Raw genomic sequence first — 18,672 nt, 5'->3', positions numbered from 1 at the left:
TTTTTAGAAGTCAATATATTTTTCCTTATCATCGATTCTTAAGTAAACAACGTTGTGCCTTGGTGTTGATATATTTGCATTTAGAAATTTGAGTATTCTATCCTTAGAAAGCACTTATTGGATGTGTCTTTAGATTCCTTCCTTTAGTTTGAGAAGTACACAACTATTATTTCTTTGAATAGGGTCTCTGCTCCCTTCTCTCTCTTTTCAACTTCTGCAATAGCCATTATCCAAATGTTTCTTATTCTAATGTGTTTTGATATTTTGCTTAGTTTTGTCATTTTTCCCAAACCTTTCTTTTTCTTGGTTCATTGGCACATTTTTATCTTCTCTTTCATAGATTCTTTCTTTAACAAGATTAAGAAACTTACTATGCTTTCCATGTTTTCATTTCTTAAATTTCTTTAAAAACACTCTCTCCTTTTGGATCTATGAATCGTCCTTTCTGTATTTTATTGAGATTCTAGGAGTTTATTGAGTTTCTTTATCTTATCATTCTAAAATTTTGGTTAGGTCCTTAAATTCTGTGTCATTTATATAAATATCTGCACTTTATTCTTCTTTCAGCTTTGTCATCTTGTTTTCTCAGGCTCCTAGTTTGCTAGGCATGTGTTTTTTTTTTTTTTTTGTTTTTTGTTTTTTTTATAGAGGCATGCTTTATTTATTTGTTTGCTGGTTTGTTTGTTTGTTTTGTTTATACATGCACTGGGTACAGTCAGAAGCGCGGGAGGGTGAGAGAATTCACCAGAGCCAGAGCGGGGAGCAGAGCAGGCAGAAGGACCGAAGTACACTGCTGAGGGGAGCAGCGGGCGGCAGGAGAGGTCTGCGCGCCATGTGGGACCCTCCTCCAGTGGCCGGGGAGCAGCCGGGGATCGAACCGGTGCCACAGAGGCTGCGGGCAGCTTCGCAACCCAGCGCTCAACCGCTGCGCCACCGGGGAGGCCCCAGGCATGTGTTTTTCCCTTATATAATATTTCTGGTTGAAGCACTGAAGTTTTATTTTTTTTATCTTCTTTATTTATCTATGTGGTGGTTGGGTAGGTAGATAAAGTAGGAGTCTTAAAACTGTCTCAGTCCTTGTAGGAGTTAGTATATACCCAGAGAGAGTCCTATATTGCCTCTTCTCCACTCATATTCTGACTAAGCACTGATAACTGCATAGAGCTCAATTTCCAGGTCTCTGCTTCCATGCCAGGCCTCTCTGTGGTTTACTGACGAAACAGAAAACATGGGACTCTGCCACTTGCAATGTTGACGAATTATCCCTGTGTGAACCAGTTTCCAGCCCCCATGTACATGTAGTTCTACACTTCAGCCTCACTGAGTAGATTCTTGAATAAAGTCTGTGTGCTCCCCTGATTCTTCAGCTGACTACCTTTTATTCTCCTTGTTCCACCACCACATTGAGGTACCAACCATTCACCTCAGATGAAAATGTCTACGTAGCACTCTCCCAATACCAGAGGTAAGTTGATGATACTTCCTTTGGACAACAGTTGGTTTTTTTGTTGCTTTACATATGGGAGAGGTTTATGAAGACCTATTCCACCATGTTGTGTGTGGAGTTCCTGCTAGTGTATTTATTTGGAAATTAAGAATGATTTAAGAAATGTATATGGTGTCACATACTTATTTGACTAGGCTGTCTTACCCAGTTGTTTGGTCAAACACCAGCATAGATGTGACCATAAGTGTAATTTTAAATGTGATTAATATTTATATAAGTATAATTTGAGTAAAGTATTTTACTCTGCATTATGTGGATAGACCTTATCCAAATACCTGAAAGCTTAAGAAAAAATGAAGAAACATGAGAAAGAATGAATTCTGTCTGTGGAATGTATTTAGTGTCAAGACTGCAACATCAGCTTTTGCCAGAATATCCAGTCTGTCCTTTCCATCAAATTTGGAACTTACTTTCCCTATAATCATGTGTGCCAATTCCTTAATATGATTTTAAAAAAAAAACACCTCTAAATATATGCATATGTTCTATTGGTTCTGCTTTCTGGAGAATCCTTACTGATACACATAGATGATATTTTTTTTAAGAGTGGATACTTTTTTTTTAAGATTTATTTATTTATTTATACAAGCACTGGGTACAGTCAGAAGTGCGGGAGGGTGAGAGAATTCACCAGTGCCAGAGCGGAGAGCAGAACAGGCAGACTGCTGAGGGGAGCAGCGGGCGGCAGAAGAGGTCTGTGTGCCTTGTGGGACCCTCCCCCAGGCAGCAGGGATTGAACCGGTGCTGCAGAGGCTGCGGGCAGCTTCGCAACCCAGCGCTCAACCGCTGCGACACCGGGGGAGGTCCTCACATAGATCATTATTGCTCCAATTTTTTTTTCTGTGTTGTCTGAATGGAGGAAAGTATTTGTCAAAAATTTGCTGTCATGCTAGGCTATTCCTTTCCTGGTGTTTTGCTACAAAGAGTTGACTCTTGTAACCTTTTTTTTTTTTTTTTTCTTTTGGTGTTTGTCCTTTGTGGTTCTGGGTTACTAGCTTCCTTAGCAATACATATCAGATAACGAGTAACAAGCAACCTAAGAAACTCATCATCATTTATTATCCAATTCTCAATGTTCCTTGACTGTCTGCCTTCTTCTCTGTATATTTCAGAAACTTGTGTCTTCACTTATACATAATGTCCTGGGGTTTTAGCTATATTTGATGGGCAGAATAAGGAAAATGAAGTCTACTCCATCTTCCTAGAAACAAAAGTATATAAAGAATTTAAATTGTTTATTTTTTCCTTGTCACCATTTTTTTTAGATATCCTCTGACATAGATAGCATCTCACTTAAAAAAATCTCATATAGAGAGGGGCGGAGCAACATGGCGGCGAGGAGACACTGCGAGTAAGATCTCCCATTAAAAAAAGTTAATAGGGAGGAAAAGCGGCAGGTCCCAGTGAGAACTGGGACACGGAAGATAAACGGTCGACTCCAGCAAACTGCCCGAAGAAGAAAGTTGCCATAAAAGAGGGCGAGAAGGGAGGGAAGCGCAGAACCCTGCTCCCCTCCCCCGCCCACAGAGGCGGCACGACCGGCAGAGACGAGGGAAACAACAAACCAAAACGCCCAACAAGAAAAACGGATGCAGCAAGCGGGACTGTGAGTGGAAAGGAACTATTTCAGCCACCACACCCCGTGAACGGGAGCTGAGGCGAACCCTGCAGGATCCGCCGCGGAGGTGAGCTCCAGGCGCCATTAAAGAGAGCCCCGCCCCCCAGGAGGAGACCAGCACCAGCACACAGCCCCGGCCGCCCGGTAAGCTTGCGCGAAAGCGGCGCTCGGATTGCAGCTGCCCAGGGCCCTGCGCCTGCGACCTAGGCTTGCGGGGAGACGGCAGAGGCCCTCCCTGAGTGAGCAGGAAAAGGTGCCCAGGCAGGGGAGCGGGATTCAAAAGGCGCCATTCCCGCGCCACTGATCTGGGCTACAGCCCGCATCCTGGAACTGAGGGCTTTGGAACTGAGACCCGGGCGGCGGAGGCCCTCCCTGAGTGAGCAGGAACAAGGCGCCCAGGCAGGGGAGCGGGATTCAAAAGGCGCCATTCCCGCGCCACTGATCTGGGCTAAAGCCCGCGTCCTGGAACTGAGGGCTTTGGAACTGAGACCCGGGGCACGAAATTAGGGGCGTGGGTTCCCCACGACGGTGGGGCACAAGGCAGACACAGCACCCCAAAGCCGTTGAGGTGTACCCTACCATCCCCGCTCTGCTCCCTGTCCCACGGGGTGGAAAATCAGCTCCCCAAGGGCTCTAGGAGAGATCTCTGGTGCCACCTAGCGACTTGACCCCAGCACAGGCTACTGAAGGAGCTAGTGGCCAGCTGGGGAGTTAGCCCACACCGGGCCCCTTCTGAACAAGTAGTCTGAGCCCACAGGGAGAGCGAGCACCCACAGCCGGGGCAGACCAGGCGCGCAGAAGAGTGTGCCTGAGACCAGAAGCGCAGGGAGTGTGTCCCACATCACCATTTTAGAACAGGGACATTTCTTCAGTAAAGACTACCTGCAGAAGGCTTCCTCAGGAGCCAGAGGTGAGCGGGGGAAGTTCGCCCACGCCAGACCCCCTCTGGCCTGCAGTCCAAGCCCAGAGGGGAGCAGGAACCCACCGCCGGGGCAGACCAGGCGCACAGGGGAGTGTGTCCCCACATCGGCATTTTAGAACAGGGACCTTTCTCCAGTAAAGGCTGCTTGAAACTGACAGATGACTCCTGGAAGAACCAGAGGGGAACAGAGAAGCCCACCCAAGATGCCGGCCAGTCCCAACAACACAGTGTCCCAACGCATACGGCAAATTAGAAAACAGACAGTAGGGAGGAGAAGAACCACACGCAACCTAGCAACTCTCCAGAGAAAAAGCACACCACAAAAAGAAAGCCAGCCCCCAGATTGCAACGACAATAACTTGGAAGAATTTCTGAGCCTTCCAGAAAGAGAATTTAAAATTGCCGTGATTAAAAAACTGACAGAAGTCATAAAGGAAAACAATGATAAGGGAAAAATAATCAACGATCAGAAGAATGCAATTGAGTCCCTAGAGAGGGAAAACAATGGTCAGAAGAAAGAAATTGAGTCCCTAAAGAGGGAAGTAAAAGAAATGCAGGAGATCAAAGAATTAATGGAAGAACTAAAGAATTCTGGGAAAAGCAATGAAAGCAGAATAGATGAAATGGAAGAACGAATAAGTAATCTTGAAGACACAGAAATAAAAAGAACCAAAACAGAAAAGGAAAGAGAAGTACGAAGGAAAAAGAACGAAGAAAGACTTCGGGAACTATCTGACTCCATGAGGAAAGGAAATATAAGAGTTATAGGAATACCAGAAGGAGAGGAGAGAGATGTAGGAACAGAGAAAATATTCAAAGAGATAATTGAAGAGAACTTCCCAAATGTGAAGAAGGAGCTGAAAATTGATATACAAGAAGCAAGAAGAACACCAAACTTCCACGACGAAAGGAAAAATACAGCAAGACACATAATAGTAAAGCTCCCAAGAATCCAGGACAAGGAAAAAATAATGAAGCTGGCAAGAGGGAAGAAACAGATAACATTCAAAGGAAAACCAATCAGGCTGACATCAGACTTCTCCGAAGAAACACTACGGGCAAGGAGAGAGTGGAGGGACATAGTCAACAGACTCCAAGAAAACAGATGCCAACCAAGAATACTCTATCCCGCAAAGCTCTCCTTCCTCTTTGAAGAAAGAATATGGACCTTCCCAGACAAACAGAAACTCCGGAATTTCATTGCAACTAAACCCCCACTCCAAAAAATACTACAAGTAGTCCTAAAGCCAGAACCTCAGAGGGACGAATAACAATGAAAGAAGGCCAAAAAAAAAAAAGTTATTAAAAGAATAAATAAAATCAAAGGAAAGACAAACACAATGGCAAATACAGATGCTAACATATCAATATTAACTCTAAATGTAAATGGACTAAACTCTTCAATAAAAAGACACAGAGTTGCAGCCTGGATTAAGAAACAAAACCCAACCTTTTGCTGTCTCCAGGAAACACATTTAGCTACAAAAGATAAAAATAGGCTCAAAGTTAAAGGATGGAAAACAATCCTACAAGCAAATGGACCAAAAAAGAAAGCAGGAACAGCTATACTTATATCAGATAAAACAGATTTCAAACTCAAAAAGATAAAAAGAGACCCCAATGGTCACTACATTATGATCAAGGGGACAATACTTCAAGAAGAAATAACACTCATTAACATATACTCACCAAACGAAGGAGCACCAAAATATATCAGACAACTGTTGTCCTCTCTGAAAACAGACATCAGAGAAAACACATACGTAGTGGGAGACTTCAACACACCACTATCAACAATGGATAGATCAACAAGACAAAAAATAAGTAAAGAAACCAAAGCTCTAAATAAAGACCTAGAGCAATTGGGCTTAACAGACATCTATAGAACACTAAACCCCAAAAAAATGGAGTACACATTTTTCTCAAGCGCACACGGATCATTCTCCAGGATCGAACACATACTGGGGCACAAGACAAACATCAACAGATACACCAAGATTGAAATCATATCAACCATCTTTTCTGACCATGAAGGCATCAAACTAGAAATAAACCATAAAAAGAAGGCAAGGAACTTTCCTACCTCATGGAGATTAAAAACCACACTACTGGAAGACCATTGGACTAATGAGGAGATCAAAGAAGAAATTAAAAAATTTTTTGAATTGAACGACAAGGAGGACACCAATATCCTAAATGTATGGGATGCAGCAAAAGCAGTAATAAGAGGAAAATATATAGCAATAGAAGCTCACATCAAGAAACAAGAAAGAACGCAAAGAAACAACCTAATCTCGAAGCTCAAAGATCTAGAAAAAGAACAACAAAAAAACCCCAAAACCAGTAGAAGAAAAGAAATAATAAAAACCAAAGCAGAAATAAATGAAATTGAAACTAAAAAAACAATCCAAAAGATCAATGAAACCAAGAGCTGGTTCTTTGAAAAAATCAATAAAATAGACAAACCCCTAGCCAGGCTCACAAAGGAAAAAAGGGAGAAAGCACAAATAAACAGGATCATCAATGAAAGAGGAGAAATCACAACGGACACAGCAGAAATCAAAAGAATAATCAGTAACTACTATGAACAGTTATATGGAAACAAGTTTAACAATCTAGAGGAGATGGACAAATTCCTACAACTCTACCATCACCCAAAGCTAGATAAAGAAGAAATAGAACACCTAAACAGACCAATTACAATTAGCGAAATTGAAATGGTAATCAAAAACCTCCCCAAAAACAAAAGCCCAGGACCTGATGGATTTACAAATGAATTCTACCAAACATTCAGAGACGAATTAGTGCCTATCCTTCACAAACTCTTCCAAAAAATTGAGAAGGAAGGGACAATACCAAACACGTTCTATGAAGCCAACATTACACTAATACCAAAACCGAACAAGGACAACACAAAAAAGGAAAACTACAGGCCAATCTCCCTAATGAACACTGATGCAAAAATCCTCAATAAAATTTTAGCTATCAGAATCCAACAATGTATCCATAAGATAATTCACCACGACCAAGTTGGATTCATTCCAGGGGCACAAGGATGGTTTAACATCCGAAAATCAATCAATGTTATCCAACACATCAACAAAAAGAAATATAAAAACCATATGATAATATCAATAGATGCTGAGAAAGCTTTCGACAAAGTGCAACACCCATTCATGATAAAAGCCCTTGAAATTCTTGGGATACAAGGAACATACCTCAACATCATAAAGGCCATCTATGACAAGCCAACAGCCAGTATCATTCTCAATGGTGAAAAGCTGAAAGCAATTCCATTAAGATCTGGAACAAGACAAGGATGTCCACTCTCACCATTGCTTTTCAATATAATACTGGAAGTCCTAGCCAGGGCAATAAGACAAGAGAAAGACATCCAAGGAATCCAAATAGGAAAAGAAGAAGTCAAACTATCACTATTTGCAGACGATATGATATTATACATAGAGAACCCCAAAAACTCCACAGAAAAGCTAATTCAACTCATCAATCAGTTCAGTAAAGTGGCAGGATACAAAATCAACACGCAAAAGTCAGTAGCCTTCCTATACACAAACAATAAATCTGAAGAAGAAGAAATCAAAAAGACCATCCCTTTTGTTATTGAAACAAAAAAAATCAAATATTTGGGAATAAATCTAACAAAAGAGGAAAAGGACCTATACAAAGAAAACTATAAAACACTGTTAAAAGAAATAGAAGAAGACACAAAGAAATGGAGAGACATCCCCTGCTCATGGATTGGAAGAATAAACATTATTAAAATGGCCATCCTTCCAAAAGCAATATACAGATTCAATGCTATTCCAATCAAAATTTCAATGTCATTCTTCAAAGAAATAGAACAATTATTGATGAAATTCATATGGAATCACAAAAAACCCCGAATAGCCAAAGCTCTCCTGAAAAAAAAAGAAGGGAATGGAGGCATCAGACTCCCAGACTTCAAACTATACTACAAAGCCATAATCATCAAAACCGCATGGTATTGGAACAAGAACAGACATACAGACCAATGGAATCGAATAGAAAATCCAGAAATAAACCCACAGGTTTATGGTCAACTAATCTTTGACAAAGGAGCAAAGACTATGCATTGGAGCAAAGAAAGTTTGTTCAATAAATGGTGCTGGGAAAACTGGGTCGCTACATGCAAAAGAATGAAGCTTGACCACCACCTCACACCATACACAAAAATCAACTCAAAATGGATTAAAGAACTAGACATAAGACCTGAAACCATAAAATATATAGAAGGAAATATAGGCGAAACACTACGTGATTTGCACATCAAAGACATCTTTACAGACACATCACCCAAAGCAGTGATAGTGAAGGCAAAGATAAACAGCTGGGACTATATCAAATTAAAGAGCTTTTGCACAGCAAAAGAGACAATAACAAAAACAAAGAGAAACCCCACCAACTGGGAGAACATTTTTGCACCCAACACTAATGATAAAGGACTGATCACAAAAATCTGCAAAGAGCTGATGAGTCTCAACAACAACAAAGAAAATAATCCAGTCAAAAAATGGGCAGAAGAGCTTAAAAGAAACTTCTCTGAAGAGGAAATGCAAATGGCCAACAGGCATATGAAAAAATGTTCAACATCACTTGTCATCAGGGAAATGCAAATCAAAACTACCATGAGATACCATCTTACACCAGTGAGAATGGCACATATTAAAAAAACTAGCAATAACAAATGTTGGCGAGGGTGTGGAGAAAAAGGAACTCTTCTGCACTGTTGGTGGGAGTGCAAACTGGTCCAACCACTGTGGAAAGCTGTGTGGAGATTTCTGGACCTACTAAACATAGAGCTTCCATATGACCCAGCAATTCCACTCCTAGGTATTTACCCAAAGGACACAGAAACATCAATTCCAAAGAGCACCTGCACCCCTATGTTTATAGCAGCACTGTTTACAATAGCTAAGCTTTGGAAACAGCCCAAATGCCCAAAAATAGATGACTGGATCAAGAAGATGTGGTACATATATACCATGGAATATTACTCAGCATTCAAAAAAGATAAACACATGCAATTTGCTGCAACATGGATGGCGCTGGAAGGGATCATGCTCAGCGAAATAAGCCAAAAAGAAAAAGAAAAATACCGGATGGTCTCACTCATAGCAGGAATCTAGAAAACTTAAATAAGGGACCAGGAAAATGAATAACTATAAGAAAGTGAAAATCAAAATCAACAAAAAACTATGAACCAGAGACACTTTTAGGGGGGCGGGGGCGGGAGGGGAGGGATTGGGGTCAGAATGGGGGGCTGCAATTGTATGGAGAATATAACAATAAAATTTATAAAAAAAATAAAAATAAAATAAAAAAAAATAAATGAAAAAAAATATAATTTTAGTTTATCAAAAAAAAAAAAAATCTCATATAAAGTATGATTCTGTAATCTGACTACGAACCTGAGGAAACCAGAAGTGAGGGTGGTATGGTACAAGTAGGATGCCTAATGAAGTATGCTGGAAGATTATTGGAGCTTTGGTGATGGTTATGATATGAAAATGTACATTTGTAAAGGTTTGAACCGATAACCCTTAAGATAGATACAATGATGTACACCGACTTTACCTCAACAAACATAATTGGGAGAAAAAAGTAAAGAATAACTCCTTACACCATAAAAAACTAGAGGAAAAATACCTGTGACTAGAAGTCAGGAAAATAAGTCCTAGCTTATCTACTGTATTACTTTATTTATTTATTTTAGATACATTAAGGAAATGGCATTTTTCTTAATTCTCTTTAAATTATTATTGAGGTAACATTGATTTACAGTGCTGTATATGTTTAGGGGGATAAATTCATATGTATTCAGTTGTATATGGTCACACTATACCCACCACCTAGGCACCCTACTCCTTTACTGTAGGCCATTGGGTCCATACCCCCTTTTGCTCCCATTCCTACCTTCCCCTTCTGGTAACCTCAATTCTTTAGTCATATTTTTGTGGTTTGTTTTGGTTTACTTGTCAGTTCCTTTTATTTGTTTCTCTTTATGCCACATATGAGTGAAGTCATCTGATATTTGTCTTTCTCCATTTGACTTACTTTCACTCCTTGATATTTATCTAAAGAATGCAAAAAATGATTCAAAGTGACATATGAACTCCCATATTCATTGCAGCACTACTTGCAACAACCAAGTTATGGAAAGAACATAAGTACCTCAAGACAGATTAATGGATTAAGAAGATGTGGTGTGTACACATGATGGGATACTACTCAGCTATAAAAAGATGAAACCTTGCAATTGGGAAAAACATGGATAGAACTAGAGGGGATTATGTTATGTGAAATAAATCACAATATAATTTTAGACCAATCACTTATTTCTCTAGTTTCTGTTACTTTACATCAAAGGAAGGGATAACAATACTTACCATGCCCACCTCTCAGAACTATGGAAAAATAATTTGGAAAGGAATGTGCATATTCTGTTCCAATATTAATATGTGCTAGAAATCCAAGAGTTTGACACTTGAGTAACAGCATTACACGTCTAAGAAAATGGTAGTGTATATGAAATTTTTCTTAGGAGTTCCTGGGTATATGGAAGGATTGGACAAGAGGGAATATTTTGGTAAAAGAAATATTATGTTATAAGGAAATCTAAATGGGTAGAGAAGGAGGAGATTAAGAGTTTCTGTATGTAGACTTTATATAGTTCTTTTATTACAAGATACTTATGAGTTTCTTCAGTCTGGTGGATTTATTTTAAGGACATGTACTCAGGATCACAGAAAAAGGAAATTATCAGTATTTAAAAAAATTGGGAACTATAGAATGAAATCTCATTCAGAGATTTCCACAACTGGAAGTTATATTTTCTCACTTCAGTAATATTCAAAATGAATAGAACTCAGCTACTCCATGATTAATCATTCCATGATATTACATTTCAAGCACAACCAGTTTCAAAACCCTCTTATCTGCCTTCTGTCTTCTGCTTACTAAATAAGTTTTCACCCCTAGTTTAACAGCTAGGGCCACACACGTGTTCCTTTAGCAGGGTCTGAAGTTCTGATAAAAAGTGATATAGAATAAATTGAAGGTGGAACAGTCATCAAAATTGATGTCTAGTGCACAGTGAATAATATGTGAATCACAATATGCAAAGTGTGAGTTGGTATTTCTTAGTAGAAAATCCAAGGACATTGAGAGAAAAAGAGACTTCACCTGCTCAAAAATCTAGGTTTTTCAGAGAACAAAAAGAGAATAATTTCCTTCCTTTCTTTTTACTAGAAAACAATTATAGCCCTTAAGACATTCTTATTTCCAAGCTTCTTTGTGCTTAAGTACGTGGAGCGAATCCATGGGCTCTGGGAATTTTATGGCTCTGGGAACTTTATGGCTTTTCTTGATGTTTTACTCTTTCTTTATGATCCAAATATCATGTTTTTTCCTTATTAATGATTAAACAGAGTGATGAGCTTTGTATCTCAACCAGTTTAGAGCTAAAATTAATTTCACTTTCCATTATTAATGAGTTGATTTTATCTACAGTCATTATCCTTCTGGAGTTATAAGAAGAAAGCTTTTAATGTCTTTGTCAAGTGCCCTCTCCTGATTATTACCAACTTGCAGTTCTCTTTGATCTGCATAGCTAGCATTTTGAATTGTTTTATCATTCTTGTTTCTGCACCTTTGTCTGCACATGATCACCTGGTTGAAAATTCTGTACGACAAAACAAAGCTAGCTAATCATCCATTTCTATGAAAGTGGACTAATGTCACTCTTGAAGAGCCCTCAGTTGGAAAGAGCTGTATAGTATGTCATCTAGTATGACAACCAACCTGGCAGTGAGACAGTCACAAGGACTAAATGACAATGAATCAGTCTATCAAAAGGCAGTCCATAAGATTAGGCTACCAGACACATTTAAATGTAAAATAGTAATGAATCACAGCCTTCTATAGAGATAATCAGACAGAGAGGATGAAAACGTGTCCAATATAACAATAAATGATTCAATTATTCAGTTAGATTACAACAAATCACCTTTGTATACATATCATATCATCTGTAAATAGTAATAGTTTCACTTGTTCTCTTCCAAACTAGATTCGTTTTTTTTTCTTATTGTGATAATGTTCAAGATAAGACTTCTAATAATAAATACTTTCAGTTTTTCAACATTAAGTATAATATTGACTGCAAGTTTGTGATACATGGTCTTCATTAAGTTGAGGTCGATTCCTTCTATTCCCATCTTGTTATGAGTTTTTAATCATAAACAAGTGCTGTACTTTGTCAAGTTTTCTCTATGTCTATGATTCCATCCTCCCCTCTTTTTTCTCTACGTCTATGATTCCATCCTCCCCTCTTTTTTGCTGATGTGAGGTATTACATTCATTGAATTGCATATGTTAAAACATCCTTGCAACCCTAGAATAAGTTCCACTTGCTCAGGCTGCAAGATACTTGTCATGTATCATTGAATTTGCTTTGCTAGTATTTTGTTGAAAATTTTTGAAACTGTATTCCTCAGATATTGGTCTCTAGATTTCTTTATTGAGATGTCCTTATTGGTTTATGTATTGGTCATTTTGGCATCATTGAATGTGTTAGGAGTATGTCCTCTTCTTGGAATTTTGCAAATAATTTGAGTAGAATGGGATGCTCTTCTTTAAAGTTTAGATATATTTCACATGAAACCCATCTGGAATTGAGCTTTTGTTTTGGGGAAAATTTTTGAGATAACTTTCTATTTCCATAATTGAGATTGGTCTTTTTAAATTTTCTTTGTCTTTGTGTTCATTCTTGGTAAACTTCTTTGTTTAAAGAAACCATTTCTTTAAGATTATCAAATTTGAAAAAAAAAAAGATTATCAAATTTGTTAGCATATAATTCTTCACAGTGATACTCTATAATCCTTTGTATTTCTATGCTATCTAGAGTAATTTCTCTTCTTTTTCAATATATCTATGAAAGTTCTCTCTTCTATTTTTTTTAGCCTAGAAAAGTGTCCATCAATTTTATCTTCTCAAACAATCAACTCTTAGTTTCATTGGTTTGTTGTATAGTCTTTCTAATTTCTTTTTTAGTTTTTTCCTTTCCTACTAACATTTTTAATTTGCTTTAGATATAATTTTAAAATATTTATTTAGGATTATTCTTGTATTTTAATGGAGACCTTTATTGTAAATGATTTCCTGTTTAATAACACCTTTACTGCATCCCACAAATTCAGATAGTGTGTACTCCCATTTACTTTTTTTTTAAAGATCTATTATTTATGCATGCAAGAACTGGGATACAGGCCAGAGGTTACGGGGGTGAGAGGATTCACCAGAGACAGAGTGGGGAATTGAATAGCCATATTGACTGTAATACACTGCTGTGGGGAGCAGCAGGCAAGTCAGGAAATGTCTGCTGCACCATGTGGGTAGTTCCCTGGCTGGGGATCGAACTTGTGCTGCAATGGCTGCAGGTAGCTTCATAGGTTGTGTCTTAACCCCTTGCGCCACCAGGGAGGCCCTGTACTCCCATTTTCATTAATTTTCAGATATTAGTTTCAGCTTTAATTTCCTTTTCGATTCAGTGTTTTTGAATCAGCAGTTTCTTTAATCTCCTTGTGTTTGAGGATTTTCCAGTTTTTTTGCAGTTGATTCTAGTCTTACAACATTATAATCAGAACATCAGAACAAAACTTTGATGTGATTTTGATGTTCATAAATTTATTGACAATTCACTTATGTCCCTGTCAATTGGCTTATGTCCCCAAGTATGGCCTATTCCTGAGAATGTCCCACATGCATAAAGAATAGATAGATAGATAGATAGATAGATAGATAGATAGATAGATAGATAGATATGCTTTTTGGGGTATAATGTTCTGCAGATGCCCATTAAGTCCATCTGATCTAGCTCATCATTAAAGGCTATTGTGTCCTTATTTATTCTCTGTCTTGTTTATATGTCCATAGTTGTCAGTGGAGTGTTAAATTCCCCTATTACTGCATTGTTGCCAATACTTTTAATTACATTTGCAATTGTTTTATATATCTTACTGTTCCAGCATTTGGTGCATAAGTGTTATTACTACATAATTATTAGGCCTTTAATAATTATACAAAGTCCATTTTCCCTTTTTAAATTTTTTAAAACAAAAGTGTAATTTATCTGAAATAATTTTAAGTTACAGTCTTTTTATTATAATTATTTTGAAACTGTCATTAGCAGTAACATAGATTTCCTGTAAACAACAAAAGGTTGGATTTTGTGGGCCACTCAGACACTTCAAAAATTTATTTGTTAAAATTAATTTATATATTTTCTTACATAATTGCCTATTTAACTCCAAAAGTTCTTATTTTATCATATTAGTGAAAGTTCCAAACTGTTATTTCCGGATATACTGTATTTTTCAAATCTATTTAAATATAAATTTCTAAATATTTTATGCCACATTTGGTAAATGTCCATAGAAGAATCTATCATTTTTAAAATTACTTAATTAATATATATTTTACATCATTGTTCTTTTTAAAAAATATTTATTTATTTATGCATACAAGAGCTGGGGTACAGGCCAGAGATGTGGGGGGGGGGGTGAGAGGATTCACCAGAGACAGAGTGGGGAACAGAACAGGCACACTGAGTGAAATACACTGCTGAGGGGAGCAGAGGGCAAGACAGGAGTGGTCTGCTGCGCCATGTGGGTTGCTTCCTGTCTGGCCAGGGATTGAATTCATGCTGCAGAGGCTTCGGATTGCTTCATAGTGTGATGCTTAAACCCTTACACCACCAGGGAGTCCCCTTTGTTCATTTTGGTACAATGTTTGCTTTCTCCTTTCAGGTGTAGCTCTGCAGAATTTCCACCACCTATACATCTGCACATCATTGCCATAGTTCCTTGTGCTCTTACCTCCCATTTTGATCCCTCACACTATTCCTCCCCTGCAGAATATCTCTGATTTATAGTGGCCTGTTAATTTTGTTTTTTACTTATTATTATTTTTTCCTGATACCTTAGTTTGTTCCCCCATACTCCTCCTGTAAGTGAAAACATCTGATATTTTTTCTTTTTTTCTTCTGGCATATTTTACTTTGCAAAATCCCTTCTAGCTCCATCCATGTTGCTGGGAATAGCATGAGTTTGTCTTTTTTTATTTAAATATATTTAATGTGGGCCTCCCCGGTGGCGCAGCGATTGCACACTGGGTTGAGAAGCTGCCCGCAGCCTCTGCAGCGCTGGTTTGATCCCCAGCTGCTCCCTGGCCTCCGGAGGAGGGTCCCACATGGCGTGCAGACCTCTCCTGCCACCCGCTGCTCCCCTCAGCAGTGTGCTTCGGTCCTTCTGCCTGCTCTGCTCCCAGCTCTGGCTCTGGTGAATTCTCTCACCCTCCCGCGCTTCTGACTGTACCCAGTGCTTTATAAATAAATAAAAATGAATCTTAAAAAAATGCAAAAAAATAAATATATTTAATGTATTATTTAATTACATCATATACATTAATTACATCACATAAATTTTAATACATTATTTAAATATGTTATTTAAATGCATGACATTTAACGTGCTTGCAATAGAAAGTGTTTGTGGATCTGATGGGTGATAATATTAACATGATGTGGAGAAAGTAGCCAATATGAAAATGAAATTACTTCTTAAATCATCTTAGGCTACTGCCAGAAATAAGAAGTATAAAGAACTAGACCGTTCATTGAAAGAAAAAAAAAAAAAGTAAGGACAAAGGCATCCTCTATAGTAGTGGTTAAGAACCTTGTCTCTGGGGGTCAAACATTAGCTAGTTTATTTATTTATTTATTTATTTAATTTTCTATGTCTTTTCTTTTTTTCTGCTTAGAAATTTTAATTAATTAATTTATATATATATATTTTACATCATTGTTAATTTTTGTGCAATGTATGCTTTCTCCTCTCAGGTGTAGTTCCCATAAAATTCCCAATACCAAGTCACACATGCACCATCAGCATTGTCCCTTGTGGTCTTCCCTCCCTTACTTGGATTCCTCTCCCTCACCCTCACCAGCAGAATGTCTCTGATTTATAGTTGCCTGTTAATTTTGTTTATTTATTTTTTCCTGACCCCTTGTTTTGTTTCCTATATTCCTCCTACAAGTGAAACAATCAATACTTTTGTTTTTTCTTTCTGACTTATTTCACTGAGCATAATCCCTTCCAGCTCCATGCATGTTGCTGCAAATGGCATGATTTGATCTTTTTTTTTGATTGCTGAATAGTATTCCATTGTTTATATATATCACTTCTTGATATTTTGGGGCATTTGTGTTGTTTCCATATCTTACCTATTGTAAATAGTGCTGCCATAAAAATAGGGGTGCAGGTATTCTTTTGAGTTAATGTTTTTGTGTCCTTTGGGTAGATTCCTTGGAGTGGGATTGCTGAGTCTCATGGTACCTCCACACAGCTTTCCATAGAGGTTGGGCAAGTTTGCATTCCCACCAAAAGTGTAGAATAGTTTGTTTTCATCCACATCCTCACCACCTTTGTTGTTTCATGTTGTGTATATATATATATATATATATATATATATATATATATATATATATATATGCCATTCTCACTGGCATAAGGTGGTATCTTATTGTGGTTTTAATTTTCATTTCCCTGATTATAAGTGATGTTGAACATTTTTTCATATACCTGTTGGCCATTTGTATTTCATTTTTGGAGAAGTGTCCCTTTAGCTCTTCTGAACGGGATTTTTTGAATGGGATTTCTTACATTGTTTTTGTTGAGTCATGTGATCTCTTTGTAGATCTTTGTGATTTGTCCCTTTTCAGTTGTATGGAGTGCAGAATTTCCTCCTAATCAGTATGGTTTTTCTTTGTTTTGGCTAATGTCTCTTTTTTCTGTACAGAAGCCTTTGAATTTGATGTAATCCCAGGTGTTTATCTTTTCCTTCACTTTCTTGGATTTGGGGAATGAGTCTTTAAAAATATTACTGAGATGTATGTCATGTAATGTTTTGCCTATATTTTTCCTATATATTTTATGGTTTCAGGACTTATGTTCAATTATTTTATATATTTGAGTCAGCTTTTGTGCATAATGAACTAGTAGTCTAGTTTCATTCTGTTGCAAGTGGCGGTTCAGTTTTTCCACTACCATTTATTTCACAGACTGTCTTTTTTCCATTGCATATTCTTTGTGTCTTTGTCAAAAATTAATTATCCTTATACGTATGGTGTTATTTCTGGGTTTTCTATTCGATTCGATTGGCCTGTGTACTTTTACTCCAGTATAATGATGTTTTGATTATCACAACTTTGAAATATAGTTTGAAGTCTGGAAGTGTGAGACCGCCATTCTCCTTCTTTGTAGTCAGGACAGCTTTGGCTGTTTTATATCATTTGTGGCTCCATATGAATTTCATCAATATTTGTTCTATTTCCTTGAAGAATGTTAATGATTTTTTTTCATTTTTTCATTTTATATATTTTACATCATTTTTCATTTTTGCACAATGTATGCATTTTCATCTTGGTTATAGTCCTCATACAATTTTCACCCCCCCTTGTTATGATCTGTAAATTGGATTTGGTAGGATGGCCATTTTGATAATATTAATTATTCCATTCCATGAGCAGGGGATGTCTTTCCAATTCTTTGTATCTTCTATTTCTTTGAAGAATATTTTGTAATTTTCTTCGTATAGGTCATGCACCTCCTTGGTTAGGTTTATTCCGAGGTATTTTATTTTTTATGTTTCAATTGTATATGGGATGGTTTTCTTAATTTCTTTTTCAGATTTATTGCATAAAGCAAGGCTACTGGTTTTTGCATGTTAGTTTTGTTTTGTTTTTCAAAGATTTGTTTATTTATTTATAGAAGCACTGGGTACAGTCAGAAGCATGGGAGGGTGAGAAAATTCAGCAGAGCCAGAGCAGGGAACAGAACAGGCAGACTGATGAAATATACTGCTGAGGGGAACAGTGGGTGCGGCAGGAGGTGTGTGCACCATGTGGGAACTTCACTGGTGGCTCAGGATCGAACCAGTGCTGCAGAGGCTGCGGACAGCTTCGCAGCCCATTGCTCAACCGCTGTGCCACCAGGGAGGCCCACGTGTTAGTTTTGTATCCTGCTAATTTACCAAACTGGTATTTAATTTTAATTTGGTTTTCTGTGGAGTTTTTGGGTCCTCTGAATATTATTATATAATCTGCAAATAGTGATAGTTTTACTTTTTCTTCCCCTATTCTCCAAAAGTTTTAATAGATGAATTCAAACAATTTATATTTAAGATGATTATTGAAACATATTTATGCTCTTTTAATTTTTTTTGCTGTGTACTTATAATTTGTCTTTGATCTTTTATTTCTTGATAGCTGCTTTGTGTTTTGTGTTTCAATTACTTCGTATTATGTGTTACTTTTACCAATTTTTGTTTCAAGATTATACTGAGATTTGTTTATGATATGTACTTGTGACCTATTGAATGGCTTGATTTCAAACTCTTTCTAATTGTTCACATTTTTGTTCCCCTCCTCCAACACATTGCTTAATTTTGGTATTAGATGGAGGTTTTTGTTGTTGCTGTTATTTTGTGCTAATCCATTTAGTATTTCTTTCAAGGTCTGCTTGGTA

Source organism: Talpa europaea, assembly GCF_964194135.1.
Source record: "Talpa europaea genome assembly, chromosome: X".
Lineage (NCBI taxonomy): Eukaryota > Metazoa > Chordata > Mammalia > Eulipotyphla > Talpidae > Talpa > Talpa europaea.
This window is presented reverse-complemented; position numbering follows the sequence as displayed.